Source organism: Oncorhynchus mykiss, chromosome 1 (assembly GCF_057628025.1).
Source record: "Oncorhynchus mykiss isolate SJ-2025 chromosome 1, ASM5762802v1, whole genome shotgun sequence".
NCBI classification, from domain to species: Eukaryota; Metazoa; Chordata; class Actinopteri; order Salmoniformes; family Salmonidae; genus Oncorhynchus; species Oncorhynchus mykiss.
In genome coordinates this window covers 40,182,077-40,198,089 of record NC_143022.1, presented here as the reverse complement: position 1 = coordinate 40,198,089, position 16,013 = coordinate 40,182,077, and the positions used below count along the sequence as shown (strand labels likewise).

Sequence of the window (16,013 nt, the reverse complement as noted above, 5' to 3'; positions counted from 1 at the left end):
ACCCTGGCCAAACCCTAACCCAGATGACGCTGGGCCAATTGTGTGCCGCCCTGTGGAACTCCCAATCATGGCCGATTGTGATACGGCCTGGAATCGAACCAGGGACTTTAGTGACGCCTCTAGCACTGAGATGCAGTGCCACTCGGGAGCCCCTTCACTAATCCTTATGAAGGTCTTCCTGGAAGATGTTACTCGACTAGTATGCCAGTTAAATAATTGCTTAAAATGTTGCTTGATTATAAATTGTTTAAAGCTAACATCATTAGTGGGTAGGTGCTCAATATATATATATAATAAGTACTCTATAACAATGTTTTATCACAAGCGCTGTTTGGCGTGATGGTAATGCATTCACCTTTTGATAAGACGTCCTTAGTTTGAATCTCAGACGGCATCATGATTTATGAAATCTCATTTTAACCAATAATGGAGCATGCTCATTATAAATACATTGTGATTTAGTTTTGGTATCAGACTAACTTTCCTTGTGATTTTGTTTTCAGAGCATAGAGGCTGGCAGCTGATCGTCAGTTCACCCTACGGGCACAAGGGAGAATTGGACGAGGTGTATGGCGTGTCATCCCTGCGTGTGTCGTCGCTTCCATAAGGCAGCATACCCAGAAGCAAGTGGCATTTACATAGGGTTTGAATTAGAATAAAACCAGGTAATTTAGTAAATTCAGCCTGCTGTCATTTTTTTCAAGACATAGGCTTAATGCCTGTACCTTATGTAATTATAGTATTAGTTAGCTTGTCCACTATAATTACAGGTATAAGCTTAACCAGATAAACTTGCTTTGAAGAAAAACTACTTTCAACGCACACTAACTCTGTTTCCCTGTTGCTAGGGTAGTGACTTCAAACAGCTCTGGCTGCCATCTATTGGAAAGGAATGGTAACTACACTGGGCAGCTAGTTGAAAAAAATGAGACTTTAATAATATATGCCATTTAGCAGACACCTTTATCCACAGCAACTTGGCTACATGGTAGAGGAAAAAGATAATAGAAACAGGATTACAAAAATACATAGTCAATTACAGGGTTATTAAGGTGCTTTTACAAGTTCCAATGAAACAAGAGGATACACATGAAAGGCTTGTGGTTGCCAGTCTTTGTCTCATGCACAAGATCAATAGACAAACAACAGTAGCATACCTTAAAGGGGCAATCAGCAGTTGCTACATCCATTTTTGCGCTTATAAATTAATGATATTTAATCATTGATTGTTGAAGAATCTAACTTATAAATGCCTCCATGAGCTTAGTTCAACTGCCGTACCCGATCAGAACCCCAAATAAAAGCTTGTTTAACTCCAGCATTTGTAAACAAAGAATGTAAACAAACAGCCTCAAAACATGGTTAAAACTATAATTTTGATATCATGGATGGTCAGTCCTATATCTATAGCTCTATCACTTTGAGTTACATTTCTTCTGCCCCATCCCTCAGCTTTTTACCGAAAGAGGAGCAGGGAGTACACTTTGATTTTGTTTCTACGGCTGATGGCCACTTTCAGAAGTTAACGTGCAGATGAAATACACAACAAAATATTACAGATGCTATAAAAATGTCACATCACTCAGTTAGTGAATCAATCTATCAAATGTATTTCAAATGTATTTTACAAATAACTTTTTACATAAAAATAATAACCACAGTGGTTATAGAGGTTGCAACAGTTCAACACCTCAGGAGCAAATGTCAGTTGGATTTTCATAGCTGATCATTCATTGGTTGAGACAGCAAGTCTGGGAGAGAGAGAGTCAAAACAGTAGGTCTGGGTAGCACGTCCCTTGAAATGGGTAAAAAAAACAGAAGGAAAATCAATTCCACTCGATTCCTTTTATGGATGTGTGTGTCTTTGAATTTGCTGTTGAACGGCCTGCTCCTTCTCCATTTTTGGAACACCAGCCTGCTCCCCCAAAGTGACTGCTACTCTCTCTCTTTGGGCACTCAGGAGAGTCAACTGAGATGCTCCTCGAGCCAGATATAAGTAACACAAATCATAGTTCTGCTTTTTCAATAAAATCTATGACAGTACCTCTGGCTTCCCGATGGCCACCAGCGGTTTCCTCACACATTTATTTGGCAATGTGTCACAGGTCATACTCATGTCAGATATCAGCATGTGAGTTCCTCATTTGCACCCTCACACTTGGATGCATGTCAGTGGCCAGGATTTCAATACTACATCCATGGGCCTGTTAGTAATACTGGTTTTATTATTATCCTAAAGGTGCCTACGTCCTCTTCATTCATCCACCAAATACAAACTTACAACCCTTAGGGTAGTTACAAAATATAGGTTAGGCTATAGCTTACCTCAATGTGCTGCAAGCCTATCTCTAATCCCTCCCTCTCCAACCAGTAGTTGTTCTTCACTTCGGCCACTTCTCCTGGGCGAGGATCAGGAGGGAAGCAGAGTCCCGAATGGTTTAAGAGCCAAAGGAGGCCAATGGCCAGGCAAATCACACCGTGCGTCTCCTGTTATGATCAGTGGACTGTCACCAATTGTAGCCAGAATGGCCTCTGTGTGCTGGGTCCAGATGTGGTTAACCTCTGGCACAATGTAGATGCGCTGTTGTTTTGCGAACTGTGGCTACGACATGGACACCAGGCTGAGGAGGTGACACGTTTCCACAAATATTGAAAGGAAGCCGTCATTAAGCAAGACCGATGATGGCACCAACAGATTCCCTGCAAACAACTTTCCAATTCTGGTCTGGGACTCCAACTTCCTCCTGTGGCCCACAACACACTGTTTTCAGGGCTGATCTGATGACACCTGCTTGACATCCTGGCTCATGGCAGGCATTGAACAACTCCTTCAGCTTGCTATCAATGACTATGTATTTCGGATCTTGCACACACTCTTTGATAGTATCTCTTGGCTCGCACTGTGATGATTGTGATTCTGAATGTTCAGGTTCATACAGTGAGCTATGGTCTTTACTGATCTCACTCTAACTCTCCATCAGCTCCATCTTTGGCGTATAGGGGCAGGACTCGGTTGTATACTGATGGTTGTGAGCGCAATCTAGCTGGGCCTCGAGCTCTTTAGTGATGGCCCCGGAGGACCTCTTCTACAGCAGCACAGGAACACTATGACACCCAGGGGTCAGTTTGGCATGATGTACTAACCGTTCTTTCCTGTTGGTAGACAACAATTAAGGCATCTATTAGGCTATAGTTATGTTCAATCATCACTGTATATACTGTATATTTTCCATTTTATATCCAAATGGCCTCAGGGATGACAGATTGTGTCTTGAAAAAAAACAATAGCCTTAGATATAACATGGATTTGCATGTACATTCTCTGCCACATACTGCACAATCTCCTTCAGGATAAAAACATTTTCAGGGATGAAGATGTCATCCTGAAAACAAACAAATGTTATTTTGTTAAGACAAATAAATCAGTTGGCGTTAACAAGCTACCTGTTTTGTATGCTATACCAACACACACACAAACACACAGCGAATACAGGGAATTTTTTTCCCCAGCAAACATTAGCTATGTCAACTTCAGTCTAGCTTAATGAGGCGGTGCTAACAAAACCTTCCAAAAACAAATTTGTCAACAAAATGTATTACAGTACTATCTGAGGTGGAAGCAACAGTAACTACCTAATAACAGGGCTACACAGATAAACTGTGTTGTAATTTTAGTTGCAGTTGAGTTTCTTGCTAATGTTAGTTACTGGGGGTGTTAAACAAAACTCTTCAGGTGCAATTAGCTAGTTACCTTCAACTAGAGTTGCAATAAAGTGTCTAACGTTAGCCTAGTCCAACAACAGTCATGACTAATGACCGATTAACGTTACCTCAGGCTCTCCGTTGTCTCCGTCGCCTCCTCTATTCAGTCCGGCTAGACTACGAAGTCAGCGATGTTGATGGTCGGTCGGTAACCCCTACACCATAACACTTAAATTGAGGGGCAAGCAGAACGCTTCAACATAGTCCTATGACTGCTTTCCATTCAGAAACTCCCGGTTGCCACATCAAAAGTCCTTCCTCCGCAAAGTGCTGGGTGCAGATCCTGCTAGCTCGAGCTGGCACGTCCTACTTCTTCAAAAGTTGTGGGTCCTTGGGCAGCTGATGGCAGCTTACTGAGGGATTTGATTGGAGGCAATTCCTACAGCCTGGCGCTATACAGTTCATGTTTAAATTACTACTTGTTGTTGACATCTTTGTTGTCCGCACCTAACCTCACTCTCTTCAAGTCACTCTCCTCGGGAAAACTCAATACCACAGACAATTTGCTGAATCCTGCAGTGAAGCATTGGGGTCAGTCGTTACTATGGCAATATAAAATGGCTCTGACCATAGCTAAAATAAACGTTGTTGATGATCAGAAAACTAAATATAGAGATGTTTTTATGTTAAATGCACATGTTTAGTATAAGCGGAATGAATACATCTCTTTGCTTAGATTTACTTCCTGAAGTTTTCCATTCCCCTTTAAGGGGCTGGTCTCTCGGAAGCATTCCTTGCTCATCATGGGAGCATTCCTATGATTCCTATGTATGTTAACCTTTTCAAATGTGAGTTCCAAATATCTCTAACTGTCGCCCCAGAGTGTGTTGTTTCATGCACGTGATGTCAGAAGGTACACGCTGTTCCAAAATGTGATTGTTAAGCAACAGGACTATTAACAAGGCTGCCTGCTAATTATCTATAGGCAATGTTTCCACTTGTTAATGTCAAACTATTTCCGAACAAGTTTTATTTTCTAATAACAGTTAAACGGACCATTTATGTTTGTGCACATGATGTCATCAGTTAACTATAAAGCTCCACTCCACATTTAATTGTAAATGTCTACTTTTTGATGAATCAATTTTATCAACTATAAAACAGGACAAATGAAAAAAGAGAGCCACCAACTGGTGGTGGACTCCGATAGAGGTGGCGGTTTTGATTATAGGTGCATCTTTCCCAGAGTCCCGGTAAGAGAACTGATAACGGTTCTCAGCAGAACACGGGGATATATTACACACTTTCTTTCCACACCAAACACACACAGCAAACAGGAATAGAGGAGGAAACTAGTGGAAGTCATAGTGTAGTGTTATAGTGTAAGTTGTTTATGACACACTAAACACCAGTCAGGTGGTCCAGAACAAGCATTGTCCACGTGGAAAGGGTCCAGATTTGAATTGAGGTGGAGGACAGGAGTTTGGAAATAGAGAGGCAGAGTTCTGTTCTGCTACTCTCAGGCTAGGCCACTAATTGGCTGACCACGTCAGCTGACTCTGTTCCCTGGCAACCTGGTCCCTAACACATAGGTGTGAAGCGGCCTTCTGCAGCAGGACAATAGACTCAGTTTTTTCATCAGACGGAGGCTATGGAGCTGGCGGGCAATGGACACGAAGAGGACTCGCGACCATCGCTGCAGGTCTTCTGTGACTGCGTCTTGCGTTTCTTTGTGCCTCGCTGTAGTGCGCATAGTACACCACCAGGCGCCTGACTCGCTCCATGTAGTGTTCTCTTGCTGTCTCCTGATGGCGACAAGATCACTGTAGCAGAACGGCAGCCCAGAGTAGGACCTTTTCATGTGCTCGGTCAGGTGGACTTCCCAGTCCTCCTCCTTTTGCTGGCATCTGCACCTTGTCTGTCAAAGCTGAACGTCTCTACTGGTCATAGTCCATGACAATTAAAAATATGGTAAACAACTGATAGGCTGTGTTTAAGTCTCAGGGCAAGAGAGAGGGTTATTAACCCCTTAGAGTCGATTGAACAGAATCTTAGTTACGTAACAAAAAAATACCCATCAAAATCCGTCATTTTAAGTTAGAGATATCTGTTTGCATTTGATGCGTCTCAATCCACCAGTGTCACACCTCCGCATCTGCGGTGAAAGGTGCTAGAATGGTAGTTGTCAGACCATGAGACATCACGAAAATTGGTCTTCTCATGTAAATGTCTTTAGAAATTAACCCATTCGATGGAAAAGGGAGACTCTTACGAATCCGGTGTTGTCCATTTTGCTCTACCACCCCCACAGGTGTCACGGGACTCATCTGAAGGTAACCAGTACCGGTTTTAAAAAACAAATGGATGTACAGTACAGGTAGTTTTGTGCCGACACAAAAGGGGTTAAACATGTGTACATGTGTACATGTTTCTTACATATGTCCTGAGTGTTTTTAAATCTTAAGGATCGGACCCGTTTTTTTTATTTTTAAATGTTGCTTAAAATTAGATACCCAAATCTGACTACTTGTAGCTCAGGACCTGAAGCAAGGATATGCATATTCTTGATACCATTTGAAAGGAAATACTTTGAAGTTCGTGGAATTGTGAAATTAATGTAGAAGAATATAACACATTAGATCTGGTAAAAGATAATACAAAGAAAAAAACAATAGTTTTTTTGTTTTGGTCCCAAGAGAAAGGACACAATTTAGATTTTGACCACACACTGACCACATGTGCAAAGTGTTTTATTTTTATTTATTTATTTATTTATTTTTTTGTTGAATTTTACCCCTTTTTCTCCCCAATTCCGTGGTATCCAATTGTTGTAGTAGCTACTATCTTGTCTCATCGCTACAACTCCCGTACGGGCTCGGGAGAGACGAAGGTTGAAAGTCATGCGTCCTCCGATACACAACCCAACCAAGCCGCACTGCTTCTTAACACAGCGCACATCCAACCCGGAAGCCAGCCGCACCAATGCGCCGGAGGAAACACCGTGCACCTGGCCACCTTGGTTAGCGTACACTGCGCCCAGCCCGCCACAGGAGTCGCTGGTGCGCGATGAGACAAGGACACCCCTACCGACCAAGCCCTCCCTAACCCGGGCGACGCTAGGCCAATTGTGCGTCGCCCCACGGACCTCCCGGTCGCGGCCGGTTACGACAGAGCGAAAGTTTTTGACTGATCCATTTCTGTTCAAAATGTTGTATCAAGACTGCCCAAATGTGCCTAAATGGTTTATTAACTTGTTATGGCTACAATCCCGGTATCGGGACAAGTGTCATCAACAACCGCTGAATAGCATAGCGCTACGTTCAATAAATATTAGTACAAATATTTATATTCATGACATCACAAGTGCAATATAGGAAAACACAGCTTAGCCTTTTGTTAATCCACCTGTCGTGTCAGATTTTGAAATTATGCTTTTCAGCGAAAGCAATCCAAGCGTTTGTGTAAGTTTATCGATCGCACAACAAAACATTCTGTACACTTAGCATCAGGAAGCTTGGTCACGAAAATCAGAAAAGCAATCAAATTTATCGATGATCTTCGGATGTTTTCACTCACGAGACTCCCAGTTACACAACAAATGTTTTGTTTGTTCCATAAAGATGATTTTTATATCCAAAATACCTCCATATGTTTGTTGCGTTATGTTCAGAAATCCACAGAAAAGAGTGCTTAAGACAACGCAGACGAAAATTCCTAATAGTTTCGATAATGTCCACAGAAACATGTCAAACGTTTTTTTATAATCCAGCATCAGGTTGTTCTTAAAATATATAATCTATAATATATCAACCGCAAATGTCTTTCACAGTAGGAGAGTGGAAAACAATGGCTGTCCAAATTCTGTTGCGCGAGCAAAACTCATGTGACCACTTGACGCGATGTTATCGATCTGGCTCATTTTTCCAAATAAAAGCCTGAAACTATGTCTGAAGACTGTTGACACCTTGAGGAAGCGATAGGAAAAGGAATCTGGTTCATATCCCTTTAAATCCAGCAAAGGGAGGCTATGGAACATGGAGTTTTCAAAATAGATTTTTGCTTTTCCACAGGGTTTCGCCTGCAATATCAGTTCTGTTAATCACACATTTTCTATCCAATACTACAATAATATGCATATATTAGCAACTGAGACTGAGGAGCTGGCTGTTTACAATGGGCACCTTTTCATCCAAGCTACTCAATACTTCCCCTGCAGCCATAAAAGGTTAATACATTTACAAGTTCATAATTGTGCACTCTCCTCAAACAATACTCTTTCAAACAGTACACTTTCACTGTAGTAACTACTGTAAATTGGACAGTCCGTCAAATTACAAGAATTTAAGCTATCTGCCAATACCAGATATGTCTATGTCCTGGGAAATGTTCTTGTTTTTTACAACCTCATGCTAATCACATTAGCCTACGGTAGGTCAAGCATCCCGTGTTAACCATGTCAGCTTAACACTGGACAAGTTAATAGAACCAGCAACTGACAATATCTAACTGAAGGAAGACCAATCCATGGCAAGCCATTCTCTGTATGAATAAATAAAAATAGAGTGGAAAAGTGTGTATATATATATATTGACTTAAAGAGAACATAGATCAGGGGTAGGCAACCCTAGACCTGGAGTACCGCAGGCACTTAATGTTTTTGAATTTAACTGACCTGGAAGATCAGGTGTGTTGAATTTAGCTGATAAATTAGCTCAGTTGGTCAGGTGTGGTGCCTCTTTGGTACACAATCCTGCACTAACCGCAGCACTCCAGGAACAGAGTTATCTGCCCCTGACAGAGGACAGTGCCTTGCAAAAGTATTCATCCCCCTTGGCGTTTTTCCTATTTTGTTGCAAACTTTTTGCAGGTGCATGTCAATAGTTGAGCAAGACGAATGAAAAAAGGAAACTGCACACTGCTCTTGATGGTATCACTGATCTTTAATAAGCTTACGTATCGGCCTCACGGCCTTCGTCAGAGCTTTTTTCATTCATCTTGTTGCATTTCAACCTGTAATTTAAATGGATTTTATTTGGATTTTATGTAATGGACATACACAGTGAAATATAAAAAATAACTTGTTTAAAAAAAAAAAACGGTGCATGCATATGTATTCTCCCCCTTTGCTATGAAGCCCCTAAATAAGATCTGGTGCAACCAATTACCTTCAGAAGTCACATAATTAGTTAAATAAAGTCCACCTGTGTGCAATCTAAGTGTCACATGATATCAGTATATAAAAACCTGTTCTGAAAGGCCCCAGAGTCTGCAACACCACCAAGCAAGCGGCACCATGAAGACCAAGGAGCTCTCCAAACAGGTCCGGGACGAAGTTGTGGAGATGTACAGATCAGGGTTGGGTTATAAAAGAATATCTGAATCTTTGAACATCCCACGGAGCACCATTAAATCCATTATAAAAAAAATGGGAAGAATATGGCACCACAACAAACCTGCCAAGAGAGGGCTGCCCACCAAAACTCACGGACCAGGCAAGGAGGGCATTAATCAGAGAGGCAACAAAGACACAACCAGCCGAGCCACTGCCTGTTCACCCCGCTATCATCCAGAAGGCGAGGTCAGTACAGGTGCATCAAAGATTGGACCGAGAGACTGAAAAACACCTTCTATCTCAAGGCCATCAGACTGTTAACAGCCATCACTAACATTGAGTGGCTGCTACCAACATACTGACTCAATCTCTAGCCACTTTAATAATTTTGGCCATGGCTCATCCATATATATTTTTATGTACATATTCTTATTCAATCCTTTACACTTGTGAGTACAAGGTAGTTGTGGTGAAATTGTTGGATTACTTGTTAGATATTACTGCATGGTCGGAACTAGAAGCACAAGCATTTTGCTACACTCACATTAATATCCGCTAACCATGTGTATGTGACGAATACGATTAGATTTGATTTTGATTTGAGACCAAAGATAAACCTGAAGGAGCTCCACAGCGGAGATTGAGTATCTGTCCATAGGACCACTTTAAGCCGTACACTCCACAGAGCTGGGCTTTGCGGAGAGTGGCCAGGAAAAAGCAATTGCTTCAGGCATGTGGGAGACGCCCCAAACATATGGAAGAAGGTACTCTGGTCAGATGAGACAAAAATGTAGCTTTTTGGCCATCAAGGAAAACGCTATGTTTGGCGCAAACCCAACACCTCTCATCACCCCGAGAAACCATCCCCACAGTGAAGCAAGGTGGTGGCAGCATCAAGCTGTGGAGATGTTTTTCATCGGCAGGGACTGGGAAACTGGTCAGAATTGAAGGAATGATGGAAAGAGCTAAATACAGGGAAATTCTTGAGGGAAACCTGTTTCAGGCTTCCAGAGATTTGAGACTGGGACGGAGGTTCACCTTCCAGCAGGACAATGACCCCAAGCATTCTGCTAAAGCAACATTCGAGTGGTTTAAGGAGAAACATTTAAATGTTGTGGAATGGCCTAGTCAAAGCCCAGACATCAATCCAATTAAGAATCTGTGGTAAGAGTTAAAGACTGCTGTATACCAGCGGAACCCATCCAACTTGAAGGAGCTGGAGCAGTTTTGCCTTGAAGAAAGGACAAAAATCCCAGTGGCTAGATGTGGCAAGCTGATAAAGGCATACCCCAAGAGACTTGCAGCTGTAATTGCTGCAAAAGGTGGCCCTACAAGTTCTGTTTTTTTGTTTTATTTGTTGTTTGTTTCACAATAAAACATATTTTGCATCTTCAAAGTATTAGGCATGTTGTGTAAATGAAATGATACAAACCCCCCAAAAATCTATATTAATTCCAGTTTTTGTAAGGCAAAAAAATAGGAAAAATGCCAAGGGGGGTGAATACTCTCGGAAGCCACTGTATATGTAGATTGAATCAGATAAATGTAAAAACATACAGAAGACAGAGATTAACAAAAAATGTTCATGACATACGTCATTGCTAGGGATATTAAAGGAAATATCCACCCGAAACCACTAAGTCCTATAATGTACAGTGTTTACTCAGAGAACAATATTTTTTGTGAACAAATGTTTAATTTTGTCATTATAATAAGGTTGTTTGCAACGTGTGAAAAGTGTTGTGGAAATCTGTTACAGTTCAAGTCGACAACAAAACCCACAAAGGAATGCTCTCTCAATGGGCTGGCTGGCTAGCAAAAGTAGGTACACACAATAATACCAAAGTAAATTTTGGCATGGGAAATAGCTATGTAGTTCTTCCTAGCAACCGTGCTTTTTCACGTGTATTCCTTGCTGTTTGGGGTTTTAGACTGGGTTTCTGTACAGCACTTTGTGACATCAGCTGATGTAAGAAGGGCTTTATAAATACATGTGATTGATTGGTAGCTAGTTTGCTTTAAAATCACCTAAACAAACTGCACAATCAATTTTGGAGTCTACAATCTCACCATGTCCAACCTGCAGATCGATGTGTCTCACAGAGTGGAGTCTGACATTTGCAACGTCACCTTGCAATGCACCCTTGTCTGAAGACAAATAAGAGAAATGTGTTAGACCCTCTGTTAAATCACAAATTTATTGAGGTTGGAATATCGGAAAAATATGATCAATGGCTCATTCAAGAGAAGACAACCACCCACGTTATTTGGTATTTTATTAGGACCCATTAGCTGTTGCAAAAGCAGCAGTTGCTCTTCCTGGAGTCCACACAAAACATGACACATGACATAATATAGAACATTAATAGACAAGAACAGCTCAAGGACAGAACTACGTCAAACTACATCAGCCAGTTATGACATCAGCCAGTATGGAAATCTGACATGTATAATAGACGTCTTCGTGAGTGTCACACTCCTAGTCGTAGCCATATTCCTATTAACTTCCAGTGTTTTCAGGGCGGCTTTATCGCAATGCTTTGTCATATGGGCCACATTTCTGCCTGCTTGAATGGCAGTAGCTCATATACATGAAAACAACATGAAATGACACATGGAATCATCAGAACATCGCTCAGAGAGGCACAACAATAATATAACATTCAAAATGGGTGAAACTTTACTTTAAAAGGCATTATTGAAATCAAAGGAGTTTGGGTTTCATAAAGACAATCTCTCACTATGTTCAAACAATGACAGTGATAGTGAGCAATATCAGTCTCCTGCTTCAAGGGGAAGCTTATCTTCTCCCCTTGCCATACCCTTCCACCTTGCTTCTCCTTCAGCATTAGCAACAGCTGGAACATATTCTGCTTCAGGATTTGACAATGAAAGTAGATATTTAAGTTTGTGTGTCGATGTGTTCCTGTCTATATTCATGCATGCTTGCGTCAAATTTGGCCAGGAATTTGTGTCCATCCGGCATTTGCATTTTGTGCATCTTCCAGCAAATAGTTGCAGTGCATGTACGTATTAGTTCCTATTTGTCCCTGACAATCATCTAATAGCCAATTTCATACAACAATGATGAAGACAAAAAGTGGATTTGTGTTACACCTCATGACTCAGTGATAAGAAGTGAAAAGGGACAACTATGGACACAGGCAGAGTGCTGCAGGGCATTTTTATACAGATGTATAACAACAATGTGGAGAGAGTCATGTCTTTCAGATTCCCACACACTCAGAGAAGAAAACAAATACCAGGCCATGCATTGATGGGGCAATAGTAGAAACAACGAAGCATTAGTAAATATAGCACCATAACTTCAACGTGCGCTCTCCCAGTGATACAAACAACATGCCATGGCAAAAATGTGCAGTTGATAAAGGGACATAAGCTAATGCATAAAGTAGCATGAGCATTCACCTCGGCAAGTTGATGTACCACGGCAGTAAGAGTTTCAGCATAACACATAACAATTACTATTTTAAAAATACATACATAATGCTGGCCCTCCCTACATACTCTTCGGGGCTCCTACCTGACTCTAATTTTATTTATTTTAATTTTATTTAACCTTTATTTAACTAGGAAAGTCAGGAAAAAGTGGAAGAAGATATAGGTTAACTTAATCATATTATTAGTATTTAAGACAATTGATTACAATATACAATCAGATGATGAATAAATAACTGAAACTAATACATGACTAGAATGAATATAATTAGTGTAAGAGTATACTGCCATATAGTGGAGAGAAATAGAGTGTGTTAATAGGAGGGGAAGTTCAGAGTCCATAGGTTTGATCCGTCTAGATGCTAGCTGAAATCACAGACAATGGAATGGACAGAAGGAGAAAAGGGAAGGCATTTAGATTCAATCACCCCATTGGTTTCACTCAGCAATAACCACAATGTCATCTGATGCAGCACTCCATCACTCTCCTTGGTTATATAGCCCCTTACACAGCCTGGAGGTGTGTTTTGGGTCATTGTCCTGTTGAAAAATGATAGTTCCACTAAGCGCAAACCAGATGGGATGGCATATCGCTGCAGAATGCTGTGGTACACATGCTGATTAAGTGTGCCAGACGGTGTCACCAGCAAAGCACACCTCATCCATGCTTCACAGTGGGAACCACACATGCGGAGATCATCCGTTCACCTACTCTGCGTCTCATAAAGACACAGCGCTTGGAACCAAAACACTTGAATTTGGACTCATCAGACCAAAGGACAGCGCGTTAATAAACGTTAATAATCGATCAAATTGAAGACGGGTCTATCTGTTTTCAATACAGGACAACAACAAACTGACGCTACTTTTCTAGTCTTGCCCAACTCTCAACACTGTTTCAAGACGGCCATAATTCTTCATTTCACAAAGGAATAACCTCAACCATTTTCCAAAGACTGGTCACATCCAGTGGAAGCGGTAGGAACTGCAAACAAGTCCCTGAGAAATCCAGTTCCCCAATAGAAATTCATTGAATAGACAGTGACCTCAATTTTTTTTTTCTGAATGGTTAGTCCTCTCGGTTTTGCCTGCTACATAAGTTCTGTTATACTCACAGACATGATTCAAACAGTTATAGAAACTTCAGTGTTTTCTATCCATATCTACTAATAATATGCATATCTTATATTGGGCACGCTATTTATCCAAAAGTGAAAATGCTGCCCCCTATCCCAAAGAGGTTCCAGGTGACTACCTCATGAAGCTGGCTGAGAGAATGCCAAGAGTGAGCAAAGCTTTAATGGCAAAGGGTGGCTACTTTGAAGAATCTCAAATATTAAATATATTTTGGTTTGTATAACACTTTTTTGGTTACTACATTATTCCATATATGTTATTTTAGGTCTCTATTATTATTTTACAATGTAGAAAATTGTAAAAAATAAAGAAAATTCCTGGAATGAGTAGTTGTGTCCAAATGTTTTATTGGTACTGTATGTTCTAGCATGCTTCTTCCTTGGATAGTTGGTGATTTCTCTGTGATTGGTGTGTACACTGAGCGCACAGACTGACTGAAGGGATTGGTGTGTACACCAAGCGCACGGACTGCCTGAATCTACAATACTCCCAAGTGTCACGCCCTGACCTTAGAGAGCCTTTTTATGTCTCTATTTGGTTTGGTCAGGGTGTGATTTGGGGTGGTCATTCTGTTTTTGTTTTCTATGATTTTGTATTTCTATGTTTTTGCCGGGTATGGTTCTCAATCAGGGACAGCTGTCTATCGTTGTCTCTGATTGGGAAGCATACTTAGGTAGCCCTTTCCCTCCTTTCAGTGTGGGAAGTTAACTTTGTTTGTGGCACATAGCCCTTAAGCTTCACGGTTGTTGTTTATTGTTTTTGTCGGCGTCATTTCGGAATCAAAGGAATATGTACGTTCACCACGCTGCGCTTTGGTCTACTTCATTCGACGGCCGTGACACCGAGACTAATCCTTCTGGCTAGATAGTTTGTTTGTAGCTGGCATTTGACTAATAACGGTAATGCAGCCAAACTGATTGATCCTTGCTAGTGCTGTTGAGGTGACTGTATACAGCCACACCGGCAGTCATGAGTCATGACCACAGTAAAATTCCATGTGACTGTAGAGTCATGGCAATCTCCTTTTATGCACTCTGGACATGCTTTAGTAGTAGCCAACTTGATAACGACCATCAGGTCGCTAAAGGCCTCGCACTCAGGGCTCTTTTGTCCATCTAACCACTCTGACATCAAAGCAAATGAAATTGAAATTCCCATCAAACACATCATCAAAAAGCATCCTGCTTTTAAAACTCCCTTTGATTATTAATTTGAGGAGTTGGATTCTAGCTTGAAATATACATATTCATGTTACCATACTAGAACTTATTGAGTACTTTACATGTACAGTGGCAAGAAAAAGTATGTGAACCCTTTGGAAATACCTGGATTTCTGCATAAATTGGTCATAAAGTTTGATTTGAACATCATCAAAGGTCACAACAATAGAAAAACAGTCTGCTTAAACTAATAACACACAAATAATTATGTTTTCATTTGTAAACATTCACAGTGCTTGGTGGAAAAAGTATGTGAACCCTTGGATTTAATAAATGGTTTACCCGCCTTTGGCAGCAATAACCTTAACCAAACGTTTTCTATTGTTGCGGATCAGGCCTGCACAATGGTCAGGAGGAATTTTGGACCACACTTCTTTACAAAACTGTTTCAGTTCAGCAATATTCTTGGGATGTCTGGTGTGAACTGCTCTCTTGAGGTCATGCCACAGCATTTCAATCAGGTTGAGGTCAGGACTCTGGCTTATTTTCTTCTGTTGAAGCCATTCTGTTGTTGATTTACTTCTGTGTTTTGGGTCATTGTTCTGTTGCATAATCCAGCTTCTGTTGAGCTTCAATTGGCAGACAGACAGCCTAACATTCTCCTGCTAAATGTCTTGATAAACTTGGGGATTACTTTTTCCGTCGATGATAGCAAGCTGTCCAGGCCGTGAGGCAGCAAAGCAGCCCCAAACCATGATGCTCCCTCCACCATACTTTACAGGTGGGATGAGGTTTTGATGTGCTGTTCCTTTTTTTTCTCCACACATAGTGTTGTGTGTTTCCTTCAAACAACTCAACTGTAGTTTCATCTGTCCACAGAATACTTTGCCAGTAGTGCTGTGGAACATCTAGGTGCACTTTTGCAAACTTCAGACACAGATGTTTTCCGTGGTGTCCTCCCATGAACACCATTCTTGTTTAGTGTTTTACGTATCATAGACTTGTCAACAGAGATTAGCATGTTCCAGAGATGTCTGTGCGTCTTTAGTTAAAACTCTAGGATTCTTCTTAACCTCATTGAGCATTCTGCACTGTGCTCTAGCAGTCATCTTTACAGGACAGCCACTCCTAGGGAGAGTAGCAACAGTGCTGAAATTTCTCCATTTATAGACAATGTTTCCAATTGTGGACTGATGAACATCAAGGCTTTTAGAGATACTTCT

General features: G+C 41.1%; 1 long non-coding RNA gene across 1 annotated transcript; it reads right to left on the bottom strand.

Annotated features, from left to right (window-relative positions):
• Positions 1-913: 913 nt before the first annotated feature.
• On the bottom strand, positions 914-4,597 carry LOC149985500 (uncharacterized). Its single transcript, XR_016482885.1, has 2 exons — positions 3,831-4,597; positions 914-3,153 (listed from the first exon to the last, which is right to left on the bottom strand). It is a non-coding gene; the product is annotated as an uncharacterized LOC149985500 (long non-coding RNA).
• Positions 4,598-16,013: the final 11,416 nt, after the last annotated feature.